General features: G+C 37.1%; 1 pseudogene; it reads right to left on the reverse strand.

Annotated features, from left to right (window-relative positions):
* Positions 1–11,512: 11,512 nt before the first annotated feature.
* On the reverse strand, positions 11,513–11,606 carry LOC130033828 (uncharacterized; annotated as a pseudogene).
* Between the last annotated feature and the right edge of the window lie 1,149 nt (positions 11,607–12,755).

The following is a 12,755-nucleotide window of genomic DNA, read 5'->3' on the forward strand; positions in this document are numbered from 1 at the left end:
AAATATTATGCTATGGGGAATGAGTCAGAAAGAGAGGAACAGATATAGAAAGATTGCATTCATCTGGGTAACATAAAGGAACAAAATAAGAAATTAACACACAAGAACAGCTATGATAAATACCAGGTTGTTCACTCCATGGCGTAGAGGTCAGCTGCACTGTCTAGGGGTAAAGGCAGCGCAGATAGAGAAGGGAGCACCCAATAAAGGGTGCTGGGAAGATCTGCCCAGGATGGGAGATGCCTGCTGAAAGTAGTCTAAGGACCGAACAGGATTGCCACCCAATGTCCCTTCTGCAGACCATAGCACCCAAAAGGAGAGATAGAACAAAAGGTAGTGCCCTACCAAAGAGGCAGGTGAGATGGGGGATGGGGAGTAGGAGGGATACTTGGATTGGTGGGAGTGGAGATTGGTCACTGGTGGTGGAATGGGTACTCGATCACTGTATAATTCAAAACCAAGTGCAACAACTTGTAAGTCTACAACTGTACCTCATGGTGTTTCACTAATAAAACAAAACAAAACAAAACAAAAATTCAAAAAAAAGAAAATTGCTCTTGTGTTTACTAGTCATTTACACTTCTTTCAATAGACATTATATGATCATGTTTTATGCTTATTTTTTCTATTCAAATTTAATAGAAAAATACTGATTTATTTCACAGCACTAATTTTTTAAAACCTTTCATCCTTGGCCTATCATATTAATTGCCACTATTTGTTGGTGTTGCTTGTTTTTTGATCACTTAATTTGGTTTTTGACCTTTTCTTTCAGATTGTAAAATTTTGCACCAATGAGCATATGTTTTTCTTTATTTTCTACAGTTTTAAATTGAGAACAACTGTTAGTTTTGTACAAATAAGATACCTGTGCATTTACTATTTCTTCTCATTTTATTTATTTTAACACATCTCGATTCATCTACAACTTATCCTAGTAAGTGTTGTCATATTGAAAGAAACCACAATTTTTTTCAATCATAGCACTGCAGCACTGTCCTCCCGCGGTTCATCCATTTGCTCGAGCGGGAACCAGTAACATCTTAAACCAAATTGTGAGACATGTTGACACTGGTTTTGGCCTATCGAATAGGTCATGGGGAGCTTGCCAGGCTTTTGCTATGTGGATGAGATACACTGGGTAGTTTGCCGGGCAGAGGAATCGGAATCAGGGTTGGCCTCCTGCAAGGCAAATGCCCTACCTGCTGTGCTGTAAACGTTATCTAAAATATACTAGTAATACCAAATGTTGTTTCTTTAACAGTGCAATATAAACGATTATTTAGTAATTTTTTTGATTTGTTAATGAAATATGTAAGCTCTTGAGTATAATGAGAATATTTTTCTAACACAAGAGTCTGACGAAGATGAACCTGTTATAACTGTCTTGTAGGATTCCATCTCCGTAGCCTGCTTCATTCTACCATGCTCTCTATCCAATCCGGTGGTCTTCTTGGGATTCTGACCTCCTGATTGGCTAGGCTCTAACTTTCAACTGCCTACTTTATGACATCATTCTCCCACCAAACAAACCTCCAACTGGTAGAATCTTGGGGGGTCCCATGTAGTAGTTTGTAAACAAATTTGAAACATCATGGCAAGTGACGAGTGACCAATGACCAATCACGTGTGAGCACTCATTTGTACTGAACACTTGTGGTCTTAAGCCTCTTCAGTGTTCAGACGTACTCTCCTACCATCTCCTCTTCTCGTCTACCTTTCATTGGTATTTCCTCTTCTCTGACCATGTGAGGTAAGGAATAATACTTTTCAAAGCTTTTCATTAGATTTATCATCCATAAACTTAGCAGTCAAGTAAAAACAGCACGGAGTAATGAAGGTAAGTATTCAAGTAGAATTTTATAAGCCTCATTTTAGCTTGACTTTGACATTTGCTGTGTGATTTTAGACATTGGCTTACTTTCTCTCACATACAAAGTGTTTTTCCTCATTGATTACATTATATTTTAGACATACTTAGGAGCTCAAATAAAGACATTTGAGTAATCCACCACCTGAGCTTATGGACTAATAAAACAAAAGTAAAATAAAACCTTTACACTCTGACATCAAAATCGTCCTTATAGGAGGGGAAGTAAATGACTGAAATGGGTAGGGGATTGTTGTTAGTTAGTTGTGGACAGTAGCTGGATATTTGACGGTGCATGGAGTATGAATACACAGTTCCAGAGATCAGGAACTCTGTACTTGAAGCGAATACCATTTGTAAACTTGTCATCACAATTATATGTCCATATGAAATTTATCTACATATGCTTTGTGCCTTCCTTGCATGTATGTGTTATGCATTCCTTTATCATGGCCTCAGAAATGCATCTGAGGGGACTCGGAAAATTAGTTGAGCCCCAAGTATGGGGAGAGAAGTAGTAAAGAATTGGAGGAGGAAAAAAAATGAGTTGGAGCTTAAGAGCCGTGTAAGAGGAATATATCAATATGTATGTGTCTGTAAATACACATATATATGTATAAATATATATATGGGCTGGAGCCATAGCACAGTGAGTAAGACGTTTGCCTTACACATGGCCAACCTGGGTTCGATTGCTCTCCTCCTCTCAGAGAGCCCAGCAAGCTACTGAGAGTAACCCTCCCTCATGGCAAAGCCTGGCAAGCTACCTGTGAAGTATTCGACATGCCAAGAACAGTAACAACAAGTCTCACCATAGGGACGTTTCTGGTGCCTGGTCGAGCAAATCAGTGAACAATGGGAGGACAGTGCTACAGTGCTCTGGTTAATTCAAACGTTGTTTATGTAAAATATGAAAGAATCAAATAAATATTCTATAAAGCTGATTACACCTATTAAATTAATATAACTTTAAATAGTGTTTAGAAATTAAGTTGAAGAATTTTAAGGCTATCGAAAGATATTGACAATACATCAAGAAACACATGGATTTTTGAGGAGCAAGAACACGTACCTGTTGTCCTTTCTTAAGGTTATATTTTTTCGCTTTTATAGAATATGTTTTCCCTGAATTTTTGTTAATAGCTTCCCTTTTTTAGAAAGCATCATAATAAATTATATTTTTTAAAAAAATTAAAAAAAGCTCTGTTAGTGAGTGGATTCTGTATGTTTGGAACGTGGGAAGTATTTTCCTATGTAATTTACATTAAACAAGATATTTACAACAGAAATACCATCTGCAGTACCATTCACAATAGCCAGAAGAAACTATGGTATACCTACACAATTGAATACTACGCATTTGGCAGGAAACTGACATCATGAAATTGGCTTACAAATGGATGTACAGGGAAGAATATCATGCTCAATGAAATCAGTCAGAAGGAAAGGGGTATACTGATTGGACTACCCCATTTTTTGGATATAAAAAACCAGAATGTGAGACTAATACCCAAGGATAGCAGAAACACCGGCCAGGAGAATTGGTCAATGGTTGGACGCTTGCCACAAGTGCTGAAGGCGAGCATTTGGAATAAAGAAGGGACTGCTATGTTTTCTTCTTGTGGAGTTTAACCAGTATTTTGTATATCCTGGATATCAACCCTTTCTCAGATGTGTATTCGGTGAATATCCTTTCCCATTCTGTAGACTGTCTTTGTATTTTGGTCACTGTTTCTTTGGAGGTGCAGAAGCTTCTTAGTTTAAGATAGTCCCATTTATCTATCTCTGTTTTCACTTGCTCGGCCAGTGGCGTGGCATCTTTGAAGATACCATTAGCTTCAATGTCATGGAGGGTTTTGCCAACTTTATCTTCAATGTACCTTATGGTTTCTGGTCTGATGTTGAGGTCTTTAATCCATTTTGATCTTACTTTTGTACATGGTGTTAGGCAGAGTTCTGAGCCTATGTTTTTGCATGTAGCCGAAGAAGGGACCGCTATGACAATGATAGTTGGAAGTGATTACTCTGGGTGAGAACTGAATCCTGAAAGTAGGTAAAGGAATAAACGTGAGAACTTCTCCCTCTCTGTATTACAATCCATAATGCCCAAAGTATGTGAGAGAGAGAGAGAGAGAGAGGTGCCTGCCATAGTGTAGAGACAGCAGGCTGTCAGGTGGGGTTTGGGGTTGGGAGAGGGAGTGGTGGGAGAGAAACTGGGGACATTAGCAATGGAAATGTGTACTAGTGGAGGTTAGGTGTTAAAATATCCTATGATTGAAACTGAATCATGAAAAGGTTTGTAATATGTGTCTCCTGCATATTCAATACAAAAATATGATATTTAGATTCTACCACCATGACTAACCTATGAATTTGCTGAAATTTATTTTTATCACCTTGGCTGGGCTCATTGCATGGATGTCTGTGTGGTAAAACTTTTTCATTTTATGCGGACTGAAGAGACAATAATCATAGGGTTGGGACTTCTGGTGGAAGGAGAGAAGAGCAGAAAACACCCTGTTGAACACATCTCAGCAGGGTCACCTAAGTTGCGTGATGACAGACCTCCTTCACTGATTTCTTCTTTTGTAATGTGGAAAAATGAAAAGACTTTGCAGGCTGACAAGGGGTTGTCTCCTCCAGTTCTCACTATTTTCTTTTCGATCAGAACTGTTTAAAGATTATTAGAAAAATTTGGAGCTTAATGATTTGTTCTCATATATTTCCCCTACATGGTGTCAGTGGGCATTGATCCAGTAAGGCCAGCATGAAAAAGTTGAGGTTTATGTCTTAACCACCAATGCCAACACTACTGTATGTATCAACCCAAAGTACAATAGTAAAACTTCAAAATGTGTTTGTCAAGGAAATCGGTGGGAATGCAGGGAAAAATGGGTAATTTGTTGGTGGAGGGATGCAGACACTGGTGGTGTGATTAGAATTGGAATATTGTATGACAAATCTCCAATATAAATGACTTTGAAAATCAAAATTGCCTAAATTTAAAAAAAAGGAGAAGTCAACTTATGTCTACATTTCAAGAAGGCTTGTCTTGGCAAATTTTGGCAGGGAGACCATAGTTGGTAGAGAGAGGGAGAAAGAAAGGGAGATTTGACAGTTGGGAAGAGAAGCCTGGATATCATGGAAGAGATGAAAGCTGATCTTAGAAGATTTGGAGCCATCAGAGTTTAGAGAGCTAAATGGTCTGAACATTGCAGTTTAGATACTTGAATAGTGAGATTGGTTTCAGTCATCAGCACTGTATATATAGAAAGAGTTCAAAGACCTCACAGATATTCAGGCTATAATAACTAACAAGGGAAGCGTTTTTTTCCTGAAGCATTATGTAAGGATAATATATTGCCAGGAAGAATGATAAGAAGTTGGTTCTCTTTTTCACAGATTTTAATACATTAGAGATGAAAACTTTTATACAAAGGAATCTATGATCTTGTCCTGTTGCTCTGTTTTCTTGTCATCATTCCATTCTCCCCCATGACCCTACCTAATCAGGGCTCTCGACATTTCTCAGCAGTGTCACCACATAGCCTCAGAGCATGTGTTAACTGCAGGTAGCTCACAGCTCTCATGTTTGCCCCCAATCCAAGCCAGAGCCATCCTTCTGAAACCAAGGATATTTGCTGAAGGCCCGTTCTTCCTTGAAGTGGCAGTCATGGTTTACCTCTTCTTAATCATTTTGTTTACAAATTTAGATGTATGTCACTATACTAGTGACAGGGATTTTCCAAACTATGGAAAGCATAAACATTTCCATTTCCCCCACGAATTTTGGGCTAGTTATTTTCTATCCACTGCTAATAATTTGTGATAATTAGGAAATAGAACTGAAGTAAAAACAGGGACATTTGTCAATTTGGTGCCATAACTAATCAGTCTTAGTATAAGTATATATTTCTAGAAAAAAAAATGCAGAAGAAAATGAGTTGGTTGCTAGCAAAGAATGCCAAACCTCTGCCAAGAAATACTTTGAAAATAAAAATTCTGACTATGGACTGAACATGATTGCAATTTAATGCCTCTTTTGCAGACCACAACACCCAAAAAGAGAGAGAGAAAAAAAAGGGAATGCCCTGCCACAGAGGCAGGGTGGGATGTGGGGGGGGGATTGGTGTGGGAGGGATACTGGAATACATGGTGGTGGAAAATGGGCACTGGCGGAAGAATGGGCATTTGATCATTGTATAATCAAAACCCATGCACAAAAATGTGTAAATGTACAACTGTATATCATGGTGTTTCACTAATAAAAATTTTAAAAAAATAAAATAAAATAAAAATTGTTTCGTCTGCCAGAGATCAGCAGATGGGAACCTGAGTGAAGGCAAAAGATTAAATTGGTTGACTTTTATTTTTCCTTGAGTATATTAATTTGATTTTGGAGTCAATTTATATGAGAGTTCATCAAGACACAGAAATTTTTAGCGCTTCTCTTGTTTAAAAGTATAGTGATACACCATATCTCTATCTAACATTCTTTTTATTTCTGATAGTTTGACACAAATGATACGTCATAATCATAGATAAATGTAAATTACTTAAATACTTTTTTGATTATTTAAAATTACCTTATAGAATTACATTATAGAATTTCATAAATTTTAGGATTATGCAGAATCAACTTGCATGTATCACATTACACTCACTACTGAAAGGCCTACTCTGTCATTCACCATTGTTTAGTTTTCCCACTTTGATTATACTTTTCGATCTGGTAACTAAATAGTCTCATAGTTCTAAAGTTTGTTTTTATTGCTTTGAAAAGATCAAAATTATGTAATTTTCAACATTGGATGAAACTAGAGGATATCATGCATGTAAAGTTAGCCTTAAGGAAAGGAACAGATACAGAGAGATTTTTCTCATATGTGGGATGTAAAGACACACAGCAAGGTAGCAACAAATGTTCAAGAGCAATGTAAGGGGAGAACTGATCCACACAATTGGGTCAGGGGATTAGGAGGGAGGGATTCTGGGGGATTGGGGGAGAGGGAGGGTTTGTTCTTTGAGAGAATGAGGAGTGTCTTGTTGGAATTATGTGTATGAGAAACCATTGTTAATTGAATTATAAATAATAGAATATAAATAATGTTTTAGACGTTTGTCTGTCTCATTTTATTCTTTTAATTTGTTTTCTCCATATGCCACATAGGCATGAACTTGTAGGATGCCTATCTTTCTCTGCCTGGTTTTTGTCACTAAACATAATTTCCTCATGTTATACATTTTATATACAAATAATAAGAAGATTTCACTTCATACAACTGAGTAGTATTCCATTGCTTTACCACCTTTCATTTTCAAAATTTGTGGTTTAAAAGATACAAATACTGGTTTTAACAATGCTCTGGTGTTTTCAAAGTTTTAGTTTAGTGAAACAAAATATATTTTATTGAAAAACTCTTAGAAAATTGTGAAATAGTTGTAGGGTGGAATGGAATATATGTTCAAGCGAGAACAGTCATTTAACAAAACAAGCAAAGAGAGACATAGAGAAAGGAAGCACGGTATTTCTTCAAGGGAGAACACAAGCTTGAGGAACAAGCCCACTCTGGTAGTTTAGGAATAAGAACTTGGATTGGTATGAACTTGTACACTTTAGGGGAGAACCTGAGTGAAACTATTATAAGTACGTTCAGGATCATGATACACTGGAGTCTGCACTTGGAGTGAGGAGGGTAGAGAGTTCTTTGGGGAGACTGAACTATAGATAACAGTAATATTATAACACGAATGATAGTATCTTACCGTGGGATTCCAAAAAAAATATTTAAGAGTGGCGTCAGAAATGATAACATTCTTAGGTATTTGGGTTTCCTGTGGAAACAACGGGAAGCTGAGTTTATGCTCTGGATGCATCCACCTGAAACAAGGTCAACAAGTCATGAATGAAAAATTTCAAGTTAGATGGATCAAGGATTCTGATCCCAGTGGAAGGCTAGCTTTCGGGTGGACAATTTCTACTGATGGCCTGATGTAGGTTCTGATCCTGGGATATGTAACAGAAAGGAGATAGTGACCGGTATCCTCAGAAGTGAAGCCTCTGAGACAGAAGTCATTCATGCCAACTTATGGGTTATCAATGTTTGCTCATGGCTGCTACCATTATAACATGCCGTTCAATGGTTCTGTGGTTTCAATTTACTGTGTCAATGTAAAGATGAAGTTTCCAAATGGAAGGTAAAAATCTGAGGCCCTCAAGATGATGAATCACAGGGAGGGGGGGAGCTGGAGCTATAGTACAGCAGGTAGGGCATTTGCCTTGCACACGGCATACCCAGGTTAGATTCCCAGCATCCTGTATGGTCCCCCCAAGTACCGTGAGGAGTAATTCCTGAGTGCAGAGCCAGGAGTAACCACTGTGCATCGCCACGTGTGACCCAAAAACGCAAAGAATGATGATCTGGGATTGATCCTTAGCATTGCAAACGGCATTATTTTTTAATTTTTAAATTTTTTCTTGCTTGCTTGCTTGCATGCTTTTTTGTTTTTTGGGTCGCACCTGGCTATGTATAGGGGTTATTTTTTATTTTTAAAAAAACTTATAATTTTTCCTTTTTACCTGTGGTTTAAAAGTGTATCTAAAATATTTTAGAGTAAATATATGTGAAGAAGAATAAAATTCACAGGAACTATTTAGTGTTCTTAATGATACAGGAGTCAGAATTTTGAGGTTAATTGTATGGGTATTGCATAATTAATTTTTCCACATTATGTGGGCTGTCTTTCGATCATGGTCACCATTTTTTCTGAGTTGCAGAAACTTCTTAGTTTAATCTAGTCTCATTTGTTTATCTTCACTTCCTCTTCCTTGGTCAGTGGTGTTTCATTCTAGAAGTTTCCCTTAGCTTTAATGTCATGAAGGGATCTTCCCACATTTTTCTCCATATATCTTAAGAATTCAGGTATGATAGTGAGGTCTTTAATACATTTGATCTGACTTTGTGCCTGGCACTATAAAGAGGTCTGAGTTCATTTTTTTTGCATATTGCTTTCCAGTTTTCCCAGCACCAGTTGCTGAAGAGACTTCCTAGCTCAACTTCATATTCTTGAGCCTTTAAGAAAGATTAGGTAATAATAATCTGAGGGCCAGCGTCAGGATATTTGACTATATTCCATTGATCTGAGACCTGTCTTTATCTGAATATCATGGTATTTTGATTACTAAAACTTTGTAGTAGGGTTTGAAGTTGGGGAAGGTGTTCCCTTCTTCTTTTTACCAAAGATTGCTTTAGCTCTTCATGGGAGTTTATGGTTTTGTATGAGTTTAAGAGTGATTAATCTATTTCTTTGAAAAATGTTATGGGTATCCTTATAGAAAGTGCATTAAATCTTTATAGAGCTTTGGGGTGGATTGCCATTTTGACAGTGTTAAACCTCTCAATCCATGAGCATGGGATGTGATTCCATTTCCTCATATACTCTCTTATTTCGTGAAGTAGTGTTTTGTAGGTTTTTTTTTTTTGGTATAGTTCCTTAACCTTTTTAGTTAATTCTATTATACTTTATTTTCTGAGGTATTATTGTGAATGGGATTGTTTTTCTCTATCTCTTTTTTCTCTTTCATTATTAATATATGGGAAAGCCATGGAGTACCAGATATTGATTTTGTAATATGCTACTTTACTAAACAAATCTATTGTTCCCAGGAGCTTTTTTGTAGATTCTTTGGGATTTTATAAGTATAGTATCATGTCATCTCCAAATAGTAAAAGCTTGAGTTCTTCCTTTTTTATCTGGATGCCCTTGATATATTTTTTTTTTACCGAAATCATATGGCAAGTACTTTAAGTACTATGGTGAATAGGAGGTGTGAGAGTGGGTAACTTGTTTTGTGCCTGATTGTATTCTGGGATTCTAGTTCATTGATTTCTGCTCCAAGTCTTTGGTTTTTCCCCCTTGAGAATAATGCTTGCCGTGGGTTTGTGGTAATTTGCTTTGACTAGATTGAGGAAAGTACTTTCAAATCCAATTTTGTTGAGAGTTTTTCATCATGAAGGGGTGCTGGATCTTATCAAATGCTTTATCTACATCTATTGATATGATCATATGACTTTTATCTTTATTTTATTGAGATGGTGTATTCTGTTGATTGACTAGAGAATGTTAAGCCATCCTTGCATCCCCAAGCTAAACCTATTTGGTCATAGTGTGTGATCTTTTGTTGAGTTTCTGGATTCTCTTTGCTGGTATTTTCTTGAAAATCTTTGTATCTGTATTCATCAAGGAAATAGGTCTGTAATTTTCTTTTTTTGTGGTGTCTCTATCGATTTGAGTATTAGGGTGATCTTTGCCTCATAGAAACTATTTGGGAGTATTTCTGTTTCTTCAATTCCTGGAAAATCTTAAAAATGTTGGAAGCAGTTCCTCTTTAAAGGTTTGAAATAGTTCACTATTGAATCCATCTGGGCCATGGATTCTGTTTGCAGGGATACTTTTGACCATCATTTCAATTTCCTTGTTAGTGATAGGTTCAAGTATTCCAAATCTTCTTGGTTCAGCCTTGGGAGGTAATTGGAATCCAATAATTTATCAATTTATTCAAAATTCTCTCATTTCCTGCTGCAAAGATTCTCAATATAATCTCTGATGATCCTATGTATTTCTGTAGTTTCTATTAGGATAACCCCCTTTGCATTTCTGATTTGATTTATTAGAATTCTTTCTCTTTGTTTTTTTGAGAGGCTTCTCATGGTTTATTGATCTTATTTATTTTCTCAAAGAACCAGCTTTTGCTTTTATTGGTCTTTTGGATTGTATTTTGGGATTGTAGCTCATTGATATCTGGTACAAGTTTTATTATTTCCTTCCTCCAGCCTATTTTGGACTACTTTTGTTGGTCATTTTACAAAATCTTGACCTCTAATTTATTCATGTAGGCCCTTTCTTTCTTCCTAATGAATTCTGGCAGATCTATAATCTTTCCTCTTAACACTGCTTTTGCTGTGTCCCACAAGTTATGGTAGCTCGTGTCCTCATTCTCATTTGTTTCTGGAAATTTTTTATTTCCTCTTTGATTTCTTCCCTAAGCCAATGGTTGTTCATTACTCCCCTTAAAGAAAATATTTCCTTGCTGAGCTTCAGTCTGTTTGATCTATGGAGAAGTGTCAAAGAAGTGTTGAAATCTCCTTCTAGTATTGTGTTGCTATCGATGTTTTTCTATAAGTCAATTAGAAGTTGTTTTTAAGTATTTTCCTGGTCTGTCATTAGGATCATATACATTGAGGAGGGTGAGTTCTTTCTGATGTACATATCCCATGATCATTAAGAAATGACCTTCACTGTCTCTGATAATCTTTAGCCTGAAGTCCATGTGGTCTGACACTAGTATTGCCACTCCAGCTTTGTGGAGGTGATATTTTCTTGAAAACTTGTTTCCCAGACTTTTACTTTTAGCCCATGGGTGCTTTGATTGTTCAGACGTGTTTCTTGCAGGCAGCAGAATGAATGTTGGTTTCAGTTTTCTAATTCATCTTCCCATTCTGTGCCTCTGAATTGGCACATTTAGTCCATTGACATTGAGAGAGATTGTTGTGGTGTGGATTTGTGCTCTCTTTATGTAGAATTTTTGTACTTGTGGGGATTGTCTTAGCTTAAAGTAGACCTGTTCATTCTTCTTGCAACAAAAATATGGAATGCTTTACAAGTTTGCATATCATCTCTGTGCAAGGACCATGCTCATCATTTTATCATTTCAATTTTAGTATATGTGTTAAACTTAGTAGGAGTTAATTTTTCCATATTTTTCTCTTCTTATTACTTTGAGTGTTGTCCTTCCTCACTCCTATGGCAGACAATGATTCCTAATCAAGGAATGTATTTCAAAGCAGCATGAATAAATAGATTTAGAAATTTAATGTCCCAGAAAGAAAAATATGGTTTTTACCATATTATCTTTTACCATACCCTAGGCATCAGTTTTACAAAATAATTCTTTTGGAAGATGGTATATGAGGTTGTTTAATGTCGTTCCCTGAAACCTTAATTAAGACCATTAAACTAGAGCCTTTTGCTGTTTTCACCTCAGTCCCGTGTACTTCTCCAGGAAAAGGTGGATGGTGTTGTCTGCACTTTGACAACCTTGAATGTATGTAGGATTTTTCTCCTGAAGGATGAGGTGAGAAGCATATTGATGATTTCATTCCACCTTATTACAAGTTCAACTTGAACGGAAGGTGAGACTCATATGGCTCCTATAAAGGACAGAACAAAGGGTCTCAGTGAAGTTTAATGGCCAACTCACATTAACAACATAGATGACTCATAGTAACCTGTGTGCATCTTTGTGTATAGTGAGTTTCATATCTACTGATAGAGATTCTCAGTCATGACACATGGGCAAAACGGATCTGTAATTAAAATCTAGTTCTCTGAGCAGAGTGGGGTCTCTGAGGTGATTGAACAAGTTTGTAGTAATTTATTACTAAGGACATAAGTATTTTCAATGATGCGTACTTTTCGATCTAAAATTAATTCCAAATATGTCTAAAACAACAGTCTCCTGACCTTGCACCTGGCTTTCCTCACTGGGGCCCCTTGGAGATGGCGGGGTGAGATTCCCTCACCGCCCTGAGCATAGACCCGGCAGCTGAAGACCTCTGCAACCAGCCATAGGTACGCTTAAGACCACTCTTCCCAAGCTTGAAGGAGCCTCATGCATGAAGGAACTGGAAGAGGAACCCAAATGTGCGGGACCGGGGGATGAGATCTCCATGGCTGCTCAGATCAAGACTGTGCCCCCTCCTTCCAGATCCTCCATCTTCTAGTAATTAAGTGTTAAAACCACGATCTACCCCTGGATCCATGTAATGCCATCAATAGCCAACATCCAGAGACTGGATCTTATTTAGAAGAGAGTAACTCTGAT

Source organism: Sorex fumeus, unplaced genomic scaffold (assembly GCF_029834395.1).
Source record: "Sorex fumeus unplaced genomic scaffold, SorFum_2.1 ptg000054l, whole genome shotgun sequence".
Taxonomy (NCBI): Eukaryota; Metazoa; Chordata; class Mammalia; order Eulipotyphla; family Soricidae; genus Sorex; species Sorex fumeus.